The following is a 25,024-nucleotide window of genomic DNA, read 5'->3' on the forward strand; positions in this document are numbered from 1 at the left end:
TGGAGCTTGAGCATCAAAATGTAGTTGTGCATTGCTGCTGTGTGCTCCTAAAAAAAAAAAAAAAAAAAAAAAAAAAGCCTTCAATAGTAGATTTTCAGGTGTTTTCAACTCAGAACATCATTTCATGTAGAAGTTTCCTTCAATTTTTAAAATGCTTTCAGGTGAAAATCAAACCCAAATTAACCTGAATGACATTTTCCTTTTTGTATTTCTCTTTTCATCAAGAAATCCCCCATGAGAGCACTCCCCCCATCGCAGGGCTGCTGCCCTGCAATTCTGCTCCAGGACACAGAACCACCACCACGGAGCTCCCATGCCCCACTCCTGCCAGCACCATGCTGCCTGAACTCAGATGCTGTAATACACATCGCAGTGCAAGCAGCATCAACGCCAGCCCACCTCTGCCTTTCTAAGCACATCTCTATTTGTCTCTGGTGCTGAAGAAGATGGACTGCATTTTTCCCAGCAAGTTCATCTTGGTCATCTTTCTTCAAGCTGCATCTTCCTGTTGAAGACATCAAGCTGAGGAGCAGGGACACGTGCATCTGGTCCAACCCTTTCATGAATAACTCAGTAATGTGATGAAAAAAAAAAAAAAGAGAAAAAGGAAAAAAAAAAAAGAAAAAAAAGCCCTGCTCTGCATTCGTACAGCTTTGCCACGATGCCATTAAAATAAAGATAATGGCTCTGAGTGAGTTAGCACCGCGTTAGGGAGCAGGCTTCAGCTACAGCTTGCCTCATTAGCAGCCACCCTGCCCCTCGTGCAGTCATTAAGGTGCACTGCAGACTCATACACGTGCAAAGCTGCCCAGGGGTTGGCTGAGCTTTTGGGGCAGAAGCAGAGGTCCCCTGCCCCATGCTGCCCACACCTCGATGCTCCAGGCAGGAGCATTTCCCACTGCCCCTCTCCACAGCTAATTGCCTGAGCTGCCTCCCGGGGGCCCAGGGGAGCAGAAAATACCATCATCCCTTTCAAAATGAGACTGCAGAGAAGACACGCTGCTGGTCCCAAGCAGCAGTTTAATTCCCAAGGCTAGAGTGGCCCTTTCCTGCCAGATTGCGGCTCCAGACCTAGCCAAGCAGCATGCAGAGCCCTACTGCTTTCTGCAGCAGAAGGGATAACATACCAGTGGTGTTAATAATCCTCTGGAAAAGGGGAAGGAAGCTCTGGGAATAGCCTCCATTACTGTTTCAGCACTCCTGGAGGGGGTTTGCTGGAGGGTTTTGTTGCAGGGTGCTTCGTGCTATCACCCCTTAGCATACCATACCCCACGGAGCCATACCCTGAGAAATACCCCTGGGCATGGCAAGCCTCTCCAGCCCCATTTCCACACCTCACCCCATACTGGGGGGCAAGTGAGTGGCCACGTCCCTGATCCCCTCCCCACCACGATGCACCACCACTTTTCATGCCAGCAGCTGCTGCAGCCCATGAGCCCCTACGGCTTGTTTGATTTGAAGCTGTTATGTTTGTTTTCTTCCCCTGTTAACTTTCAAGTACAAATGTGCAAGCTGGGGAAAGTGTTCCTAATGCCCCATATGTTTCCCCTTAGGAGCAGAGCTGTTCTTTCCCATGCCTTAGACTTTTAAGATGTTTCTGCCTCATTTTTCCTGTTGGTTGCTGCAGAAGTCTGAGCTGGGTGCAGGGAGCAGCATCCAAGCATCCTTTGCAGGACATGGAGCAAAGCCACCCTGAGAAGAGCAGTGGGATAGGAGAGCTGGAACCTTTTCCCAACAACTCCAGCAAAATGCTTTGAAACTAAATATGGAAAGAGAAAGGAAAGGGATGTCCCATTTCCTCCCCTGGCACATACATGTGCACATACTCCTGCAGACTTCTCCTTTGCCTGGTATATCAAATGGCCGTGTCTTTTTGAAGTTACCATGGCAGTGAGAGCAGAGCAACAGCACAACTCACAGAGGAGGAGAGAGTGAGGAGAGAGTGCGGGTGGCAGCACGGGGAGGGCAGCACAGGGCTGCCGGGATCCTCTGATGTCTGCACTGTGCGGTGTGGGAAAGGCTTTCCCACCAGAGAAATTAAAATAAGCAAATAAATATCCAGCCATGAGAGGGCAGAGCAAAAGTAAAGAAGAGAGAGATCTAAGAGCAGAGCTGGGAAAAGGACAAAGGAGGAAGCGAAGCAGAGACAGAAACTCAACTAATTATAGAACAAGGGGTGTACAGAGAGAGAAACAGAAGAAGGTGAAAGAGGACTTGGCATCAAAATCTAGAATGAGACCAGTTCCAGGAAACAGTGAGTTTTGAAGACAAAATGCACAGAATTGCCAGTGACAGCCTCAGCTGGCGCCGGTGGGAGCCCCACTGCCTGCAAGCACCTTGATCCACAGACACTGGGAAATCAGTGCGGGAGGAGAGGAGGGACAGCTGTGTCCTGGCTGCAAATCTCCACACAGCTCTGTGCCGTTTGCTCTCCATGCCACAGCAGTGCCAGCTCTCGGTTCAGAGTTCCAGGCTTGGTATTTGGGTGCATAACTCATCCTTCCCTCCACACCCCAACAGCACAAGTCTGGGCACTCCTTTAGGGCCAACAAACCCAAAAGAAGGAGGTGACCTGCCTAAGAAACAGCTCCTTTGTACAACTGTTGGAAAGCCCTGCTGAGCTGTCTTTCAGCCAAGATTAGATATCTTCTAGTGAGGATCTAATCTACCCCAGCAACAGGGACCTGACTTCTCCCTCTTGGGCTACTCCATGGATTTCGTTGCCAGAAAGTCATTCAGAGCATCATATTTTTCTCTGCATGAGTCTGTACTCCCAGTAGAGCCATGCTAAATAATTCTTTTTTGTTCTGGAAGTTTGAAATCTTCATATGTCACTTTGGCTTTGTACCTTATATAAAGCAGTTGACATTTCTGCATTCCCAGGCTTACCTGGAGGGTGCTAAGCAGAAGACCAAGAGACTGGAAAACTTTGCAAAGCAAAAAAAATCTTACAGAACAGGAATGTAGGATGAAAACAGCATCCCACGCGTATTTAAATACCAGCATCCAGAGTGAGCAGGATTATGATTGCCTGGCCTGAAACAAATGGTTCCACTTCTGCTGCCGCTAATACCATTAAATAACCAAGAGACCGAACGCTGCTGATTAGAAAATGGCACAGAGTGCGACTGACGAACATTTGCAAACGTTAATCAACTTTACAGAAATGTTAGCTTTCAGACCAAAAAAAAAACCAACCCTGACAGTATCCCTGCTAAGTTCCGCAGGGTGAGGCTCTGCATACCGGGGCTGTCCCTCTGCATTAAGCTTGATCCCTGCTCACTGGGCGTGCACGCAGCACAGTGCACCCTTAATGCCTTCCAATTAAACGACAAGCAACGCAACCCATTGGTGCTCCCGATGTAAACGTCTCGATATTTTTCATATTTATGATATCTAATTACATTTGCTCCTGATAGTGATGTAATGTTTAGGTACTGAAGATTGAGGAGACCGCTCTAATGTTAATATATTTACATTATTAAAAAGTAATACATTACATAGGCGGACTGCTGCATAGGGCTGCTTTTCTAGATGAGCTCTCAAGGCAAATCCATTATCTTTTCCCTCCTCCTGTCCCTGTTCAGATTCTGATAACTAGGACTGACTGGCAGTGGTTAAAGTGACTGCAGCTGGTATCGTGGTGCCAAAAGGGAAAAGGTATCTTATACTTGCATGAAATTAAATAGGCCCAGGGGTCTCAAAGGACCTCACTGCATTACCAGGCAAGGAATTCAAGACATTAGCTTGGAAGATCAGCATTGCAAAAATGGTTCCAAAAAAACCCTCAAGGGGAATAGCGAGAGGTGGACTCCCCTGTGCAGCTCCATCAGGGGTGCTTCCTGTGAAAGTCCATTAGCTGGAAGGGAAGGCTCTGCCTGCCCCTTGGCTCAGGCTACCTCTTCCCCTCTGGTCAGAAAACTGCATGTCTGATGATCACCAGTGTGTGCTGCAGTGCCCATTATTCTCTTCAGATGAGGAGAAACAGTGTATTTAAAGGAGAGGGTGAGTTGTTCCATTCCCTGCGGACCACCTTCCGTGAGGCTGTGTGCCCTATGGGACTGCATCTCTTCCCATGCTTCCAAACTGATCAGATCTCCATGAGTTCACCAGAGGAGCTAAGACCCAGGCTGGTGCTTCATGCATTTTACAGAGGCACCTCAAAGTAGCTATCTCAAAGCTAAAATGTGTTATTCAGGATTACATGTCGAGTCAACTCAGGGAGGATGTCAACTGCAAGGAAGAACTGGGGGGACAAGAGGCAGAAGCTGTGGTTAGCCTTCCACTGGGGGAATACGTGCAAGCTGAGCAGGTGCTGAGCATCTCCGTCTTCCGCTGAGATCAATGAGAACTGAGAGGGATCTGCACTTCCTGTATAAATGCAACATCTCAAATGCTGGCTTCACATCAAAAAGCCCTGAAGAGTCCCTCTCTCACAGGAAAAGAAAGTCACAAAATGCAAGAGGATTCAAAGGTGTCCAGCACTATCAGCTCTGAAGGATGTATTGAGAGATCAGCCCGCTCGGGTTTTGCTTATAAATTCCTGATAAATGGTAAACAGGGGTTTTAACAAGCAGTAACTGGCAGTGATGTGGCTGCAGCAGTCTCGGTGCTTCGGTGGTTGACACTGCAAAAAGACAATTCTGAGACACACGAGTCCTGCTGATAAACATTGGACAATAACAGCTGCAGAATCCTTCCCAAATATAGTTCACAAATCACCCACAACCTACTAATAAACTACAGTCAATAACCCATTAGAAACCTCCTGTGTGAGGCACGGACACTAGAAAAGACATTCAACATCAGTCAGCACCTTCACCGGTGTTTAGAGCTTGGACAAATGAATGGGAAGATGAGGAATACGAACAAGTGGACCTCAAGCAGGTGGGCCTCCAGCACCAGCTTCGGCGTGTGTTTGCCTTCAATACGACATACTCACATCTTTCAAAAGGAAAATACATGAAACTAGGTCTTCCTGGCTTTGGATGTAATTTCTGTCTCCTTAGAGTGATGCGTGCTTACACCGAGGTATAGGAAATGACTCGAGTCAGTAATAGCAGTGGGGTGTTTGCAAGTCAGAAATGATCTGCATTGACAGAGAAATTGTAAGGCAGCTTCTGTGATTTCTTCCCAAATTAAGCCAGGCACAAAGGAGGATTTTCAACCTCTTCTCTTAATGAGCTATAAGGACAATTACACTGAATGAAATAAAATTAATTAACACACACATTTGGGGACTAAAAATGGTTATTATCTAATATGTATGAATTTGACCTAGCTTAAAATTAATGACAGAGCCAGAATACACACAGCACTCAGGTTATATAAAACTGAGATAAACACGATGCAAAGAGAGATGCTGTTGATCCCTGTAATATCTGTGCAGTGAGAACTAGGAGTGGATGAAAGCATGTTCTGTACATGATTTTCATAGAGATTTGCTTCGCTTGAACTTGTACTTTACATGTGTTTTAACAACTGAACTTACTGGCAGCACTGAGCTTGGCAAAGTGATTATTAGGTAATATTTCTATGAATATTTTTTCGAGCTGAAATTCTATTTTGGAAGAAGACTAGCACAATTCAGCACTTCACTTTCCGGGATGCCAATAGCACTTACGCAATTGATTGAGTTTGTGGTTGCCTGCATCCTGGCATTTCAGCCAGCACGCCTGCTTTAAATGCTTGATCAGGATTTTTATTCCTGGAAGATTCTTTCAAGGAGAGGCATGCATCCTACTGGAGAACAGCAGCACGTCATGTGGCCTACTGATCTAATTAAACTGACCAATACGCTTAAAACTCAGCATCAAGAAATGTGCAATTAATTAATCACTTGCATACAGTCGACAGGCCACAATGCACTCATCCAAGTTATCTAGCAAGAAATAACTGAATTATGAGGAAATTTGAGAAAATAGTAATTTTTTGTGGACTATAGCAAGGCAACGTTTATTAAATAACTCAGACCAAATTACTTTGGCAATTCCATGTACGACGGAACAATTTGGGTGTATAAGAACTTCTTGGATGATGTTAAAGGGCAATCCTATCCAGATAGTGGCTGTGAAATCACATTTGGCATCGCAGGAACTCCAGCTCGGCATGCTCCTCTTATTAGAAAAATGTACAAGTGTGTAGTATTACGAGTTGTTCCAAAAAACGAGCTTAATGGAAGTAAGGCATCACACCACGGTCTGCCTGTGCTCTCTGATAGCAGGAAGAAAAGCCCCTTTGCAGACTGGAGTCACCAACAATCCACGTTTGAAACTCTTAGGTCTACACTTGGATAGCGCTATCAAAACAAACAAACAAACAACAACAACAAAAAAAAAACCACTAAAAAATGTGAAAAATATAGAAATAAAACCTCATATTGATGATTTTTCTTAGGACAGATCTGTGTGAATCACAGGGCCCATTTCCTGAGCCAAGACAAGGATGTTTTCAGCAGCGATGCGCAAGGCGGGCATTCCAGCGCTTTCCCCCTCTCACAGAAGTGGGGGAGGGAAGAGAATTGGATGCACATGGTTCAACAGGATTTGGACCAGGAAGTCTGAAATTTGGCATGGCTCACAAATCCAGCAGTCTCCTACATATACAAATCCAAATAAACTCGATTCGAAAGGAGCAAAATAGAATTTCCCCCATTTACTCATGCATGTCCGTAAGAGGAGACCCTCGGCCAGCTGGGCAGCACAGGAAGGGCACAACACAGAGCTCACCTCCCCTCCTGGCATCAGCAGATGCAGATGCTAAGAACTCCCAGCACAGCAGATTTCCCAGGGGTGGTGATGCCAAGGGTGGGCGATGGACCGTGAGTGCCTCGCTCCCCATGCATGGGTTCCAGTGCTGTGCTGCACCACTGGGATTCATCTGCCAGGGAGGAGAGGCTCTCTGCAAACCCTAAATGCTCCTGGTAGGTGGGTCAGAGCATGGGGGTGAAGTTAAGGAGAAAGCACTCCCTCGTGGCTGACAACGGTTGAGGGAGCTCTAGGGACCCAAGAGTTGTCCTTCAGCATCAGTGATAAGGATAAGCAATAAAGAAAGGATGAAGATGTGCAATTTCTCAATCGCAGAGCCAAGGATAAGAGTTCTCTGAAATAAGCCATAGGTTTATAAATGTAACCCCATCTTTCTACAGCGAAATCCCCTATATATAACTCCCATGTAATTCCTTATTCACTTTTATAATCCCATCTTTCTTCTGGGAAGATATCCTTCACTCCAGCTGCCCCCAGATTCACTTTGGGATATAGGCTTGATTCATTCCTGAGAGAAGAAGACTGCTCCCACTCCTCCCAGCTACAAAGCAGCCCCTTGACCCTGCAGAGAAAAGACCCTTTCCTAGTCATGTCATTAGCATTCCCTGCTACCTGCATGTCATTTTTCTTTTTCCTTTTCACTCTATAATTTTTTTTCTTCTTCTTTTTTTTTTTTTTTTTTTTACCTTCTGCAGTGAATTCTGCTTCAACACCCACATGTCTGCTATTGAAGCCAATCAGCAGGATTGACTCAGGTAAGTTCTTTTATTAGGTACTGATTTCTTTGTGTCTGATGTCTTTATCCAGACTCCTTTGAAAATTCCATTTTGGCTGAGCATATTGAAGGATATGCCTCTCTCACTCTCTTTCATTAGCAATTTTAGGGCAGCACTGGCAGGTTTTTCACTCCTCTCTCTTGAACTCAAGAAAAAAAAGCCACAGTGGCTTTATCTCTTTTCACTATCTCCTAAGGATGTCCTGCCAACACTCTCCCACCTCCAAAATCGGACAGAAAATGTAGGGTTTTGGTAGGCTGATGGGCTGAAATTTGGAAGCAACAGCATTTCAAGACACTGGTTTTTCTCATCTCCTCAGACTGGAATTAGTTCTGCCACCAACATTTTGCCCACGGCCCCCAACCCCAGGAGTGCTCACAGTGCATCTCTCTCTCACAAATTATTATGCTCCAATGAGGATGTTCCTAGCAGAGCTCTAACGTGTCTGGCACAAATTCATGTTATATCTAGGTTTTGACATTGGGCCTGCTCCTATAGAAGTCAATGTCAAAATTCCCTGTGACTATTTGAGCATGAGGATCAGGCCTGTTCCTCTGATTTATGCAAGTTATTTTTATATGATAGTCAATTGGATGCAGTATTATAAAGTCTGGAATTAATCTCCATTTTAACACTTTATTTAAAAAAAAAAAAAAAACAGGAAAAATATCTGAAATTAACATTCTCCTTAACCTTTATTTTTATCAAGTGCACTAAATCAACTGAAGAATAATTGCTCTGAGGACTATGCCAAATGAGTGCACATTTAGTTTACATATTCCCTAATGTAATATGAATTGATGAACTTTCTGAGATACACATGATATAAACGATCATGATGTGCCATTCTTAATTTTGTTCAATTGTCTCTGCAAAAACACTTTGCTCTCAAGATGAAAAGTGCGTTACATGCACACCGGCCCCACAGGAGAAAAGAAACTCCCTTGTAAGTATTTGCCCTTTTGGCAAAAAGAAAAAATATTCTAAACATAAAGGTCAAAGCCTTGCTGTACTGAGACTTGCTGGGACCCAGATGACAGCACGGGGCATGGAGTGTCTGTGAGCAGACCAGGGACCAAACATGCTCATCTCCAGGAAGAAAGCTGAGCCCACTCCCCCATGAACATCCCACCCCAGCCCCAGCCAGCAACTCAGACCAATCTCATAGCTCATGTGTGAGCAGCCCAGGAGAGCAGCACCTCCATGAGAGTCAAGACCTCACAGAGACCTCCTCTGTTTCTCCAACTGACCACCCCCAGTGGCTCTGCAGCATTGATTCACTACTGCATGCAGTTACCAGATGTTTTTCATTCCCTGTGAGTTTCCCAACCTTGTCTGACCTTGGGCACATCTTCTTTGGTCCTCAGTTTGCCATCTGTTAACTGGGGCATAATAATGTGTTACAGGTTTTAAAGCCAAGTAGGATAAGCGATCATCTGAGTTGGAGCGCTGCATCATAGGGGCCACTGGACTTCCCTGAATTCTCTTTTAAATCAAAACAAACCTCTTTGAAAATGTATCCTGCTTTGATTTGCTCACTGCTAGACTCTGAGGATCCAAAGGAAATGCGGTAAGTGGTGCCAATGTTAATTACTGTCACAGATAGATATGTCTATGCTCAGCTTCCTTCATGGACTCCTGCACTTAATCTGCTAAACAGAAAAGCCCAACAAAAAGGTTTGTTCCTTACACAGAGACTTACAGATCATGATCAAATCACACCTTACTTTTCCCTTTAGGATACTGAGTTATAATAGCAACACATTATAACAGTAATATTTATTAAACGTTCCAGTCCCTGCTTTCAACCATATGCTTCTCCCCCAGGTCTTGCCAAACCCCCCTCAGCGGATTGTGCACCAAGGCAGGGATGCCAGCACTGAGCTCACTCTTCCCATTCCCTCTCCTCTGTGCACATCCTAACTTCTCCCCATCAAAAAAGGGGGTGAGTCTCCATTAACCTTGAGAGGCGCTCCTGCAGCGCCAATAATAATGCTGATGGTTATCACAGAGCTTGCTGCCTAGGGAGAAACTTTTCTTCCCTGACACCTGTGAGTAATCTGGAGCCATTAGCCATCTCACTCCAATACTAATGACACTCCCTTCAGTCATTATCACTTTATTTTTTTGTAAAACCCTACAGTAAAGCTGAATCTAACAGGTCATTAAAACTCCAAAGAAGCTCTGACTGACTTGATCCCAGTTGTTCCTTATGTCTGACAAGATTTTCCCTATTGAGCATTTGACTTGCATTTTATGTTGCCTCATTAAACTGTGCTAGACTTTAATCAAGGTCAAATGGGGGCAAATTTGTTTTTCCAGAATCCAAACAGCTTTTGCCAGGGTGCTGCTCTTCACCTTGCAGTGCTTCATGTGCTCTCCCCATGGATGTGGCCCTACAGAATTCCATATCGTGCCCCACACAGGCATGACCTGCACCCCATGGAGCCCAGGGTAGAACTAGGACCCACGGTTGTTTACACTGCTCTAAATTCTCATTCAAATCCTTCCCAAGTGCCTCTGAAGTGAAATGCCCAGACAACGAGCTCAGTGAAGAAAGAACGCGGTATCACAGCATGAATAAAACATGTTCTAATTTTATCAACACCTAGAATCCTAGTCTTTAAAAACCCGATGTATTTTTTTCTTTTAAAAGGTATATGATGAACAGCCGATTACATTTTTGATGTCTTTTAATGATCATAATTAACTATGATCTATCATTGTAATTTCATCACTAAATCACAGTAGATCACCATAACAGTCATGATAAATCATGCTCTTTGCACAACTTTTCCTGAGGTTGAACCAGAAAATGAAGTTAGAGGACTTCAGAACCTCTCTGCTCCATCAGCAGAATACTGAGTGGCAAGAGCGTCCTGAAGGCGCAGACACGACGTGCTATGGAGTGGAAGCCCTTGAGTTCACAGGCTTGCTTGACTCATGTCAAGAGCTGTGCCTTCCTTCTGGCCTTTCTTTCCTGCATCTTATGAAATCCATTCTCGGTCACCATTCTGTGTGTTTTCCTTCCTGAGAGCCAGGGATCCATGTTTCCAATTTACTGGGAGGTGGTAGCTAAGAAAAACAGTTCTTCATGCCATTCTCTCTGCAAACTTTCATTTTAAATAAAACAGAGATTTAAATAATATAAATAACTGCACACCCACACCAGCCATGATTAAAGCCAACGTCCTCACCACTGAAGGTCAGTTAGGACCCCTTGGCAACACCATAGTAATCAACACACTAAATTAGTCTGCAAGAAAGATCAGGATGGGGCAATACATCCTCTTGGAGGCTATTAGGGCCCTATATCAATTCTGATATCTCATCATACATTGCTTAAGGGCAAAAATCTGATTGTGCTAGCAAGATGGATTTGCTTCAGATGAATTCAGGTCTGAAGATCTATGTGGACTTTTCCTGACTTTGCTCTGTAATCTCAGTTCTGTTAAACACTGTTCCACAGTGTTAGACACCACAGATGGCTGCCTACCCAAGAAACGTGAAGAGAGCTCATGGGACTATAAAAAGCAAAAATCTTACACAAGTTTCTCAGCCCAAAAGTTGAGGCAATAAGTGCTGAAGTATCCTGTTGACTGCCCAAGCACCCTCTGGAGTAAAAAAAAAAAGTTATGCAAGACAGCAACATTTACTTTTCCATGTAGCTCTGTGTGAGCGAGTTCACCAGTCATCACTTTCAGCAGCTTGTATAAAAGATGTAAAATATTCACCAACACACAAATGAAAAAACTGAGTTTCACCACTGTGAACTGGTGTTTGTTTCACTAGCAGGACTTTATCCACTAGGCATCATTTCCTCCTGAAGACCACAAAGAGATCAAGGTCCCTTGAGAAGACAGTAAAGACAGCAAATTCCCCTCATAACAGCCCAAATGAGAAGTACTGTAAAGGTGATACATCACAGCTAGATTCCCCAATCTCCTGTGAGCTAGCAGAGGGCTCCCATCACTCTTGGTCTTCTTTCTCACATTCATTTTAATCATGTCTCTGTCATTTGCAGGATCGGGTACAGCACGCTCAGCTCGACCTGCCTTTGGCTCTGTGTCAAGGGTGTCATATTATCCATCTGTGTTACAATGGTAATGCTTGATAGCCAGGAAGGTCATTTCATCTCTAATAATTCCCCCCAAAGGGGATATGAAGGTAGAATGATTACTGAGTCATACACCTTCTTGCAGAATACCTCATCCTCTTTGTTGCTAGATTATTTAAATGATAAATGGAAATTGGCCAAGAGAAAATCACTTGGAAATGAATTGTGGTCACGAGCCATAGGAAACACATTAGGTTTCCAGAAAGACAAAATAAAACCCATCAAAGTTTACTCTCCTTCCTAGACTCAGTCTAAAAACACTTGTTTAAAATACTTAACCTTGCCACTTGTCGTTAGGTGGACACTGGTTCCGCTGAGGGCCATCACTGCACAAACAGCCCAAGAAACTGCAAGAACTTGTCAAAACCTGAGGCTGGTACACTGATGATCTAGAAAGAGATCACATGCACGGCTCGGTGTATGAGCCAGAGGCACTGACGTGCCAGTGTTTGATTGTGCCAGGCAAAGAGGAAGCAGCGATGCTCAAAAAAAGCTGCGAGCTGAGATCTGAGCTCCTTCCAACACAGGATGACAATACTGTAATTCAAAAAAAAAAAAAAAAAAAAAAATTATAATTTTTTCTTCACACTGTCACCTGAAGTTTTGCTTTTGTTACTGCCTTTGTTCACGTTCTTTGAAATACAGCTAACTGCCTCTCACAGTCATCTCCGCGCGGTTGGCTGGGAGACATGAGCAGGGGAATGGGGAGCTGAGGAGCAATGGGGGTGATGAGGTTCATCTCCTAACGTGCCACTGCCCAAACCAGGAGCTGTGGGCTGCCCTGCCCAGCTTTGCAAAGCTGTCTACCTCAGATATTCCGATTTCAAAATGAGGATTGTAATATTACCACTGTGGCTCGACAATGCTTAATTAACATTTGGGAAGATATCTCATGATGTACGCACTGTCAAAGCGCCAATGCCTTTGCCATGTTGCTTACAAGATAAGAAAATGACAGCAGGTAGGCTGTGGTCGTGCTGGGCCAGCCTGTGCTGCACGGATCGGCCCTCACCGGTACCGCGTACACGCTCATCTGTCTGTTCATGCCCATCCGCTGTCTCTTGGCTAATGTTTAAATCATAAGCTCTTTAATGCGGAGGCATTTCGTACTCAGGATCAGTGCAATGCCTAGCAGTGTGGGATCCTGGTTGGCGGCTAAACCTCAGAGGCATTGCAAGAGGACAAATATTAACAATGTAAACGGTTGCTCTAATCTGTGGTGTGGGTTTAGTTTGTGGGCATGTACTGCAACCCACCCGCTTTCCCCCTCTCTGTGTTCCTTCTTTATTGACAGCTTAATCACCTTTATGCTGCTGCTTATCTGGGAGGGTTTTGTGTGGATTGCATTCACTTTCTTCCACTGTGACAATATCTACGCTAATAATTAACCACCTGGTGGACATCGTTACAAGTCACAATAAATGTTTTCTGTATCAGAGAATAATCACGATGCTGCCGATTGACCCTAGGGTTTTTCACAGCTTTTATTTTTCCCTTTTTTTCCTTCTAGTGTTAGGACTCCGTTGGCCGTCTCACTGCAAATGCAAACAGATGTTCCACATCTTATGACTCATTGACCCATTCCACACACCTAAAACAATAAAACTTCAAGCACTGATGTTCTTATCAAATGAAAAGTCCATCTACTCCTTTTGGCCCGGTACAAGAGATGAAAAAATAAAGGTTAGCCTAGGGGAAGTTAGCCTCCAAAACCACCGAATCCTTGGAGACTACCAACATTATTAGGAATTACTGCTCAAAGCAAAGCTGAGTTGGCATGGAGACCACCATGAGCCGGGTCTTTGAAAGATCAGCTCCTATTCAACACATATATTAAGTGCTGTATTAAGCACCTACTGAACCCCAGAAAAAAAAAAAAAATGTAATCACAGAATTATTTTTTAGTGGACTTTTTAGTTTTTCATAAGTCAGGAAAGGGAGTCATGAATAGAAAGGGCAAAAATCATCATGGAGAAACATTTACCTCAGTCTCTCTGGATGCCATTAATCACCTTTTCTGCAGAGCCTTGTACAAAAGCCATTAAAATTTAAGATAGGAGAAATCACACTATTCCTACAGCTATAGCTATTGCTGCTGCTACTACGCTTAATTAAGGTCTGAGAGCAGTTAAACATTTAAATACAATGGGGCTTAGAGGTGAGCTGCCAAATGGAGAAAGCAAACACTGGCAAATGGGATTGGGGAGAGGGGTCAAGCAGCAAGAGGGGATTGGGATGCACTGCAGGGTCTCCTCCCAACAGGGGAAACCAAAGCTGGACTCTGGCTCAAGCAGTCAATACGGACACAGACACACATGCTGATTCTGTAAAGGTTTTTTCTGCTTGGGTGCCCCAAGGCATGTCTCAGCGGAGATGGTGTTTGCAAGAGCCACCTAGCATGGGGAAGTGAGGAGGTGTCGAACAAAACTGTGGAGATCCTTCCCTTGGGAAAAGCCCCGGGCCAAGTGCTGAACAAAATGAGGAATAAGAGCAATTGTCTCCAAATTTTCAGGTCTAGAAAGCCGGATCTGGCGGAGCTGTGAGCACTAAGGTGTTGTGCAGCCACCAAGGCACAGCTGTCTCGATGCAGCCCGCGCTCAGACACGGTGCTGAGCATTATCCAGGAAGTTAGTGTCGCATTGTATAATCCACATCTGCTTTATGATGACACAGTGTCTTCCCTGCCGGATCTTTTACCTTTCAAGCAGTAAGACAATAAACTACAGTCCCTGACAAGAAATGTTTTCACTGCCATTGTTTTAGAAACACATGTTTTCTCATTCACTATCAGCACTGCCTAAATCAAAAGAGGTGACTTTCACAATAAATCAGATAAGAGCAGCTCAGAACTGATACCTGCCAGCTAGTTTTCTCCCTTAATGGTACTCCAGAAGCAGGGATGCCTTCTCCCAGAGCAATCCAGAGGATGGGTGTGATGTGGACAGGACAGAGCATAGCACCGTGGTACTCCCCAGCCTGGTAGGTGCTCAGCATCTTGCACACCGTGAATTCATTGCTGGGGCTTTGATACTCACAATTAAGGAATGAGGATTCCTTCCCTTTCCCTGAGAACAGTGGCATTACCCTGGGGTGCGCGGGGTGAGGAAGACAGAAGTGACCACCAGAATCACCATCCTTAGGTGCCTGAGCAGATGCTAGCCCAGCTGGAGATGTGCACAGGTTGTCTCGGCAGCTGTGAGCCTTCACTGCACACCTGCACACTGCATCCACAGCAACACTGCAACATCCCTCTGCTCCGCCGCTGTGACGTTTCTGGGAGCATGAAAGAAGGGTAAACGGAGGAGCTGCGTGCTGCCACGCTTCGTCTCCATCTGCTGCAGCTGCGAAGCACCATGCCACAGCAAGGCAACTCCCGAGAGTGCCTGAGAGAAGCAGGTGGGTGGTGATCAGAGGGATTTCTCCTCTCGCCACAGGTGAATCTTTTCCTATGCTAAAAGGATGTTTCTTACATGCAGGCAGACAACTTATTCTTTCCACCATACAGATCTGTCACTTCCCCCGCGCACAGTAGATCTGGCTTTCCCCTGGAAGCTGTGTGTTTGTTCAGACACCTCAGTCCCAGGGACTGATGCTCCCATTTCTCCCCATTTCTGCATACCCAGGAGCTCAGCAAGAAATACCGGGAGCTCAGGCACTTTCCTTACAGCTCCTGTGCTCCTGCTGGAAGTGTTCCTGACCTCTTGTGATTGTCCCCTTCTGTCACTCTGTGCTGCTGGATGTGCAGGCAGCCTACCCAGACGCCAGCTTCCACTCTGAGCCTCTACAGCTTCTTCTCTGGAGCATGTCTGAATTTTAAAAGTTCTTTATTATGTCTCCTTGCATTTTGTATTCAGCTGCATAACTGGAGCTGTTGTCTGCGTTCTCATTGTCTCAGGCCTCCATTAGCATAATGTCTTCCCTGATCTTGAGAAATTAAAGCTCATGGCAAACACAGCTGCCAAAATCAGCATCTTGCCTGAGCATGCCACTACTCTGTACATCCTCCCCATAGCCCTGATCCCCACTGCACCAAACGTAACATGTACATTTCCTGCACGTGTTCTCCATACAACTCCCATCCAATCTGTTGCTCACTCCCACCAGTACACTCAGTCTAAACTGATACCCAATTTTTTAGCCCAATGCTGTCCCACTTCACAGAAAATACTTTCTTACTTTGTTCCACTGCCCCTCACTATTAGAGAGATTCTTTGCAAGCATTCATTTTGTTTCTCTTCCCAAACTGTTCATTAATATTCTAGTTTCTGCTAACAAAAAAAAAAAGCATTCATTAGACTTCATTAATTGTGTTGCAAACAGCATCTAAAAAGCTGCCTAACACATCCAGATCTCTACTTTTCCATCTCATTGGTCTGCATTTGTGATTCTCTCAAGTTAAAAGTTTGGAAAGGTGGGGACAATCTTTCTGTATAACAACCAGGACTTGTTCATCACAGCCCACTCCTGCAACCTGAGCTGATGCTGCAGCAGTAGCAAGGAAATGGCTCTTCCCAGGCACTCTCCCACCTCCCTCTTCCGCCTTCCCACTGACAGCCCCCATCACTCCCACTCTGCTCATCTCCTGAAACACAGGAACATCTCATACAGATGGAAATCAAAATATATGAAAATAGGATGAGGGAGGACAAGGCTCATGCTTTGTCTAGTCCAGCACACTTCCACTGGCACCAGCTGTTCCAGACAAGAATATTAAAATCCCATGATGAACAGCCCTAGGATTCAAACTCCTGCAACAGGAACATTTAGCTGTAATCCCTAATAGTTACAGATCATTCTGTGTCTTAAGGCAGGAAGTTTTATACGTGTGTGTTAAGTTATTAACATTCAGGAAAAGGATATCTCGTTAACATACCCAGATGTGGGAAGTACAGCAAGACTCGCTGCTTCCCACATCATCATTTATTGCAAGGGGAAGGACGAGGGTCTGTATTGCTCCTGCTGTGCAGATATGGAGCAGAGAGGGAAAAACCCCATCTCCAGAGGAAAGACACAAACACTCACATGCCACACAAAGTGGCGTCCTGGTGACACCTTTCAGCACAACGTTCACACCTGAAAGGTGTCCCAGATTACATCTCCTAACCCACGCAGCACCACTACCTCCCGTAGGGGGCAACAACCTCCTCAAATTTCCCTCCGTTTTTGCCGAACCCACACATTCACCATCCTGTCCAATTGCACTGCATGGGGAAGGGCAGCTGGCAGCAGCGTAAGAATGCAGTGCCACTGAGAGCTGGCTCCTCTCGCCGTGTCATGCACTGCTGGTGGTCACCCCATGGGCTGCAGCCACGCTGCCTTGGCCAGGGAGCCCTGATGCAACTCCGAGCCCCGCTGTAATTCTGAGCCATGCTGAGCTTCCAGGTTGCTGCAAACTCAAGTCGATGCGTTATGGAGCTCATTTAAAAAAAAAGGCTTTGCACAGCTCTAATTTTCATTTCAACATTTTCTTTACACCTCCAGGCTCACTAGAAAGCTGTACCATCATAGACTTTAATTTGTTTACAGAAACAAAACAAAAAAAAAATCAAAATTAAACATATGAATTCAATTGCTGAAAACACCCTGTTACTAAGGGTTCAAATGTAATGACACCATCATTTAGAATAGCCTCATGTGGGTGTGTGCCTACTGAGAGCTGCAAGAAGAAAATAAGCTACATCAAAATACAATTCCTCCAGCAGTTCTGAGGCACAATCAAAACCTTATAATAGGGATTTTTCAGAAGACAGGATTCTACCTCAATAATATCTATGGATTTGATAGTCCCAAATGGCTCATGTGGAATTTTTGTTCTGATCTACAGATAGAAATAATCTTTGTGTATACCTGTGTGCATATAGTGCTAACCACCAGAATAGCTGAGTCCCTGAAATTGCATTCAAGTCCTTCAAGACCAAAAATCACAAAACCATGACATTCAGTCTGTGCAAAACTGGAAATTCGAGGCAGAGATTAAGACATGTGGCTCATACCACCCATGTGCAAGCTCCCTGTTTAGCTGTGTTGGCAGGCTGCTCCCCGCAGGTCCCCTCCCAGGACAAAGATGCTCTGCTGAGAGCCTCCTTGTTTAGGTGCTGGGATGTGCTCTGAAGTGTCACTGCTGCAGGAATAACAGGCAGACAGCTGGCGTAATGTACAGGAGCCCTCAAAGTGCTTTTGGCAAAGCTTCTCACCAAAGGGCTTTAAAGATACTAAGGAGTTGTGGCAAAAGAGAAAAGATCTTCTCTCGAAATAACAACTGTTCAGTAGAGGCAAAACTAAAAAAGAAGATAAATGGTCAGTACTCACAGCGGAGGAGGTTATCTACAGGGATCTGCTCCGCTCAGTGCTGCCCAGTGTATTTGTATTTGAAATGGAAACGAGGGTGAACAGCTACCTGGCAAAGTTTGTTAATAATTTAAATTTTTGTTAATAATTGACTGGGAAGAGCTGCAGAAGGACCTCACGGTGATGAATGACTGAGTAGTAAAAAAGCAGGCAATGCTCCATGCTGACAGATGCCATGGGGAAATAAAGCCTCACTGTGCACACACCTCAGGGGCTGTTGTAAGCAAGCTGTCTGTGCTCAGGAATGGAACTGGAGCTACTGGTGACGTTCCCTTGAAAACATCAGTGCTGTGCTCATCAGCAAATCAAATGCAAATCAAATGAAAAAGCAAATCAAATGCTAAGAATGATGAAAGAAGAAAATTAAGTGGAGAATGGTGTTACCAAGGGCACCACTGAGCACTTAGAATTGGAAGTTACATGCCAGTTTAGCCAGCCTGTAATGGGAGGCAATGACCTCCACTGCATCACCCAGCAGATCCCAGTCAGCCTGCCCCAGTAACAGCTGCACTGATGGGACATTTGCAAGTGGAGACGTATGAATTAGTAAGATTACACTATGAAAACAACACTTAAGTACCCAGCACGTCCAGAAACTTCTGTCTGTTCCAGACAGAGCTGCCATGATGCTCTGTTGCTAAGAAGAGGCTGGAAGACCCTGATAGAGTTCTCAGAGAATCTCTGTGCGGCTCTCAATCAGATCTGCCCGCAGTGGCTCAGCTCACCATGCACGACTCATTCCCAGAACGGTAGGAAGCATGAAACAGAACAACATCCATAAAGGATTAGATCACAATCCCAGTGACAGCACTGACGATTACTAAGTGGGGGGAGAAAAAGGGTTCGTGTTAAAGGATTTTCCTAGGATGAGTAATGTGTGGCATGTGCAACTCTTTGAAGACTAAGGCCCTGACGAAAGATGCTCTTGCTCAGAAAATGACAACCTTCGGCCTGCATTATACGACACAGCGATGCGGCCGTCTGGATTTTGCCTTCAATCATTTTCATTGATTCAGAGGCATTTGAAAACGCTTAAGTTACTACTTTGGATTTAAATTTCAGATCAATGCTGTCTTTGCAGAGCTGCTCTGCACTGAAACACAGCTGAGCACAGCGCAGCAGTGAGGGGCCATGCCCAAGCACGTGGGTGCTGGCAGTCAGCAGCAGCTTCCTCTTGGAGCCCAGCATGTTCGTACTGCTTGCATCCTTCAAAGGTCTCAGATGTCCTGGATGGCACAAGACCTCTGTACATTACATTTTTCTACGTATAACATCAAAGATGGTTCCAATTGTTGTTGTCTTGGCAACTTATTAACTGGAGTCAAGAGTCTCAAGGTTCCTTGGCTGGGTCTGTGCGTGCTCTGCATCCACTTGCCATTCACCTTGGTGCCCTGAGGTCAGACACTCAATACTGTGGTTGTTTTCCATATCACCTGAATTACTGCACATTGCAGGATCAGTCTGGTCTTGACTGCTCCTCTCCTCATCCCAGAATCTCTGCACAGGGCAAGCCCCAGGTTTACAGGGCACAGCAGAAAACTGGCAGGTGTGATGCTGGGAGCTATCCTCTTGTGCTCATAGCCAGCCCCAGGCTCTTGCTAAATTATCCACTTCTTGTAGCAAAAGTGAGCTCCTCCATTAGCCCCCTGGCACATAACCCCACCTGGCCTTCCAGCCTGGGAGCTTCCTTACTCCACCCTGTGCCAAACCCTGGGGCTACATTCAGCTGAGACTTCTTGTTGAGTCTCACTCCTTCTCCTCTGCTCCTGTCCACTGCTTTGCAGGAAGTCCCTGCAGAAGGGATATTAGCTCAATTCCCTGGTGCCTCTTTTCCAACGCTTGTGCAGGGAACGATGCTAATTACTATGTTATATCCTGCAGCTTGAAAGGAATTCACAATGAAACTGACAGAATTGGACTGAGCGCTGCCTAAGAAAGTGAAACTTGACTGCCAGCAGGGCCACGAAGACACTACAGGACACAATTCAGCCAAATGCACCCGCCTCAGTAGGTCTTGTGCCCCATAGGAAAAGAAATGAAGATTTAGTTGTAAGCTGTAGCCTTACTCTGGTAGCAAGAAATACAGCTCCACCTTGCTGTAAGGGGCTGTCGAGGCTGAACCATAAAGACTTCTGCTAAATTACACATGGACGGGTCTCAGCCAGGATTATATCTTCCCTTCTGTATTTTGTACAAAAGAGAGACTCTTTTACAAAGCTGGAATAGGAAGAAACGCTTCTTCCTTTCAAGCAGCACACAGTCACTAAAGCTTTGTTGTTCCCTTAAATACCCAACATCAAAAATTTTGAAATCAGAGGTATTATCATTTCCCAAAGCTTTCAGGGCTGTTCTACAGGGGTAAATTGCTGGCTGAAGCATAGAAAGCCAGCAAACCTCAAATCCATTTTAGGAGATTCTTCTTTTTCTGCAGCTTCAAAATGTGCATTTAGGGATTAGTATCCAAGGCACCTATCATGACAGTCTTTAAAGAGGATCAGTAGAAGGAGAAATGCATAATCGATGTATCGATGAGAACAACTTGACCTTTCTACAGAAAGTGGGGGGACAAGGAAGCATTCAAAGAAAGTTTTTATACGATTTCTTTGAAAAAAAAAAATCTCAGATTTGCAGAAAGTTCTCAACTCTATGTAGGTCAGGATGGGAAAGCAGACATCAAACAGTTGTATATGCAAAAGGCCTCTGGCCAGGTTCTGGTCCAACCCTGCCACACAGCCCATGTCCCTGCTCATTTACGTGGCAGCCCAGGGTGAAAATGCAAGATCAAGTAAGGAGGTGAGGGAAAAGAAATCTCCTGCTGCGGATGCAGAGAGCTATCCTCAGGCACACTGAGCCCCTCACCAGCATGGCAGGCTGAGGGCAGGCTCACAGGAGCCAGGGCTGCTCCATCCTCTGGAGAGGCGGCCCAGGAGCCACCCGCACCTCTGAGGAGGAGGAAAGTGCAGGAGCATGGCAAAACCCTACCCCAGCAGTGCTGGAGCTGCTACAGCAGCAGAAAGGCAGGGCTGACCCTGATGATTCGAGATGGCGTGCTATCACTGCAGTGCCCAGGGCATCGGCAGAATAACTCCCTGGGAGAAGTACACTGCTAATTAATTCCCCACGTACTGTGCTGCTGAGCAGCCGCCATTGCAGCCAGAAATTAGTTCAAGAGGGGATATGATCGAGTAGTCAGGAGCTCGTTCATTCTTTGCAACCCCCAGCCACCCATCAGCATGGCAACATGAGCCCTAATGAGAATTAATGACAAGCCACCAACCTGGAGAGCTCACCTGGGCTGGATGACAGGTTGCACTCCAGGACCCGGACTTTTCCTTAGCTGAGAAAGCAGGCTTCTGCTCTGTGATCTGATTCTCCAGGGCAAAACCAAAAAAGGAATGGGGTCAGAGGTAGGTGCTCTTTATGACAACAGGTGGGCGCCTGTGTGGGGCACCTCGTATCTACCTGGGTGCAGTCAGGACTCAGCAGCAGTCTGAAAGGCGTTCCAGGAGACCTAACTGCAGCAGCAATCAGAGAGAGGAACTGTATAATCTTTTGCTATGGGTGATTTTGCAAGAAATGATATAATTACTGCTTTCAAGATTAGCATAAAAGTACCATAAAACCATGCCAAACTGAGCTCAAGACTTAAAAACATTTGGAAACCTTTGATACAGACAAGAGGTGGGATGGGCTCATATGTGCTGTGTTTGGAGGGGACTCAGTGACAGGGCATCAATTTTTTATGCTGCGCAGATTTCCTGGATAGTACCAAATGTATCATTTATCCCCATCTCCAGAATGGGAATAACCTTTAATTTAAAGCAGCACTAGAAGCTGCTGAGCACTGCCCACTACAACAGGGTGTCTGGATGCCATTATAATGAAGACCTGAGCATTTCTAAATGTTTTCAATGTGGGACTGGTATGACATGCTCAGACTTTGGAAATTCCTGACAAATTCAGTGAAATATGAGGTTCTACCTTGCACTGACAGCATATTTGATTTACAGTCTATTCTAGATTTATAAATAGATATTATAAAGTACATATTTATGCATATATACATACATGCATGCACACTTTTTCTTTAAAGCATCTCTGTTACATTTCTTCTTTTAGTGTAATTGCTTTCCTGTGCAAATTCAAACCCAGAACCAGATATTTTAAAGCGAGGAAATTATGACCAACAATATAAACACGTCTCAGCATACCCTGACTGACAACATGAGCTTCATTTTCATGCTTTATAACACCACCTGAATCACTAAATATATTTCTGTTCTTGTAAGACAGCATTCCACATAATTTTTATTTGTGAATAAAAGGCAGAAAGATGCACGCACACTACTGGAATCAAGAATAAATTATTCCAGGAGAGTCCATTACTCTAGGAAGCAGCCTGAATACCAAGCCCGGGACATAAATACAGGCTGAAACTAAGATTATTCCATCACGCACATCTGCAGCACTCAGGTATCCAGGTTGTCCCTGCTGAACCCCAGTGCAATCTTTCCACTGCTGCCTGCAGTGGGTCTAGCACTGAGGGACAGGTTCTGCTGCCATGTGCTAAGCAGTAGGATTGCAGCTGGGTCTCACTCACCAACAGCACTTAAGAGAAGCACCAAAGCATCATTCAATCACTCTGCTTTTCCATTACATACAGTTTTACCCAAGCAGGGGATCCCACTGAGCTCTGTCAAGGGGTCACCGCAGCTCTACCCCCCACGTGTGATCTCCTGGCTGGCCCACAGCAGCGCAGACCACAGCTCTGGCTGTGCTGCCAGGCCTGCCTCCAGCTCTTCCCAAATTTTAGGGTGACCACATTGCTTGTGCCTGGCCCAAAGGCTCCTTCCAGCTCCAGCATGCTGGGGACACCCCCCATCATCTATTCCTGCTGGGAGCACCTGGTTTGCATGGGCGTCAGACACAAAACTGATGATGTACTCAAGAAATGCCCCATGATGCTGATTAACGACAATGATATATGGAGTCACATCCTCGCTGTTACACCTGCATTGTAATCCCCAGTCACGTCTTACTGCACATTAGAGCAAACCTGTTTGACCCTCACATATTGCACTCAAAGGTGAATGTGGAGTGATTTCAGTTTGGTGTCAGCCCTGTTCCAGCCATGACACTGAAGGTCAACAAGGCTACGTGTACAAGAGTATTGCCTGGGTTTAAAGTACCTAAGTCCTGTTGTCTGAGGTACTTGCAATCATTTATTTCAAATGCTGTTCTGAGGACTACATAAATAATCATAGCAACCATGTCTACCCACCATTAATGCATTTTTCACTCCAGTCTCCCCATCAGCAAAGGATACCTTCAGGGTATCCTCATATTTCTAAATATTCCAGAAACTGCAGATGATTTACTCTCACAGCACTAATGTAGTTCAATCCATTCTCATTTTCTATTCATGACAGCAGTAGTTTGCTAAAGAACATCGGCTCCTATCAGTTCATATCATTCATGACAACTTTACAGTATCTGATATAATTTCTAATTTCTGTGCCTCGAATGGCAATGCGCGTCCCAGCAGCTGCGTGATCCAGGGAAGCGCGAAGGCACAGCCTGCATCCTGCCACCAGATGGTACTCCATATGGACACAGCCAAGGAGGACATACTAGTGTTGCATCACCAGTGGCAATCCAGGCCCTTCCCCCTCACCATATTCCCTCTCAATCATGTTCATGTTGGGAATCATAGAGCTCAAGTTCTCTGTCCTTTTCTAAGTGCTACACAGGCTTCAAATGTGGCGAAGGCCATTTCACTTGGTGTGTTTTAACATTTCAAGAAGTTGCAGGGCAGTAGGGCAACCATATTTGTGTGCACTCTCCCAAGCTGGTTTTCTGAATCTGTGCCATTTCCGCTTCATCTGCAATCTCCTAACACCATCAGTATAGTTATAAACTCCATGTGGAGATAGATGGCATTTCTCCAGGGACACAAGTGTCCCAGTATGGTTTGGAGGCCACAGACTGGCTGCCATTTGGATGGTGCAGAAAACCAAAGCCCTGCCTGCTGCAGGCCAGAAGAAATCCCAGCCTTGCACCTTCTGCGAGCATAAAAGAGGGAATCTAGCAAGATCCCAGTTTCTGTAATTACTTATTGACTTAAATGTCTCCATTCATACCGTCAGGTGGAATATCTGTCGGCATTGTGGAGCACAGTCATCCAGACAGAACGATTGGACTGTCACCAAGGAGGTTATTTTTCAGTGAAGTAACATACCTATCCCTGCATGAGCTATGGATCTCACAAGCCTTTCACTGGCAGGTACGCAGCATGTGGAGGTGAGTAACAGGCACTGGATTAGTTTTTACTCTGTTAGAGAGACCAAGACTTTTGCACCTGGGTTTCTTACAGACCTTGTGCTAAAAAGCACATTCCACATCCTTCTTCCTCTGACAGCACTAAACTCAAAGGAACATCAACCTTGTATGTGTCAGAGTACATGGCTGGAGGCTGGACTCAGAACAGGGACACGTCTACTTTTTTGCTGCATGAGGAAACGGAGCATCTTCTGAAGCATCCACACAGAGCAATGCCCATTAATAATAAATGTGCATAGATAAGCTTTTCTTTAAAGCAAATACCAGCGGTCACCAGCACAGAGATCACTGCAGGAGGTGAGCTACTGCCTCTAACCGTCGGTAGCGCAAATGTTCCTGAATGAGCAATCACTGCTGAGAAACAGAGCTGTTGGAAGTGCTGCTGAGATTTTGGTGCTGTGTCTGAAATCCTACCGGGCACCCAAAAGCCCAATGGTTTGGGACAGGTCCCCCACAAAAAGCAGCTCCCGGCCCTGGCTCTGCCGTCCTGAGATGCCCCCTGCCTGCACAGCAAGCCATCCTGTGTTACATCCCCTTTTGATCTTTTCCAAAATGTAAGGCTAAACAAGAACAGATTGTTTTCCTTAAATGCGAGGGGGGAGGAGAGAGGAAAAGGAGGAAAGAAATTGGCCTGCTAGGTTCATCTCAACCGCACTAAAAAGTCCTTTTAACTTCTC

Source organism: Tetrao urogallus, assembly GCF_951394365.1.
Source record: "Tetrao urogallus genome assembly, chromosome: 13".
In the NCBI taxonomy this organism is placed as follows: Eukaryota; Metazoa; Chordata; class Aves; order Galliformes; family Phasianidae; genus Tetrao; species Tetrao urogallus.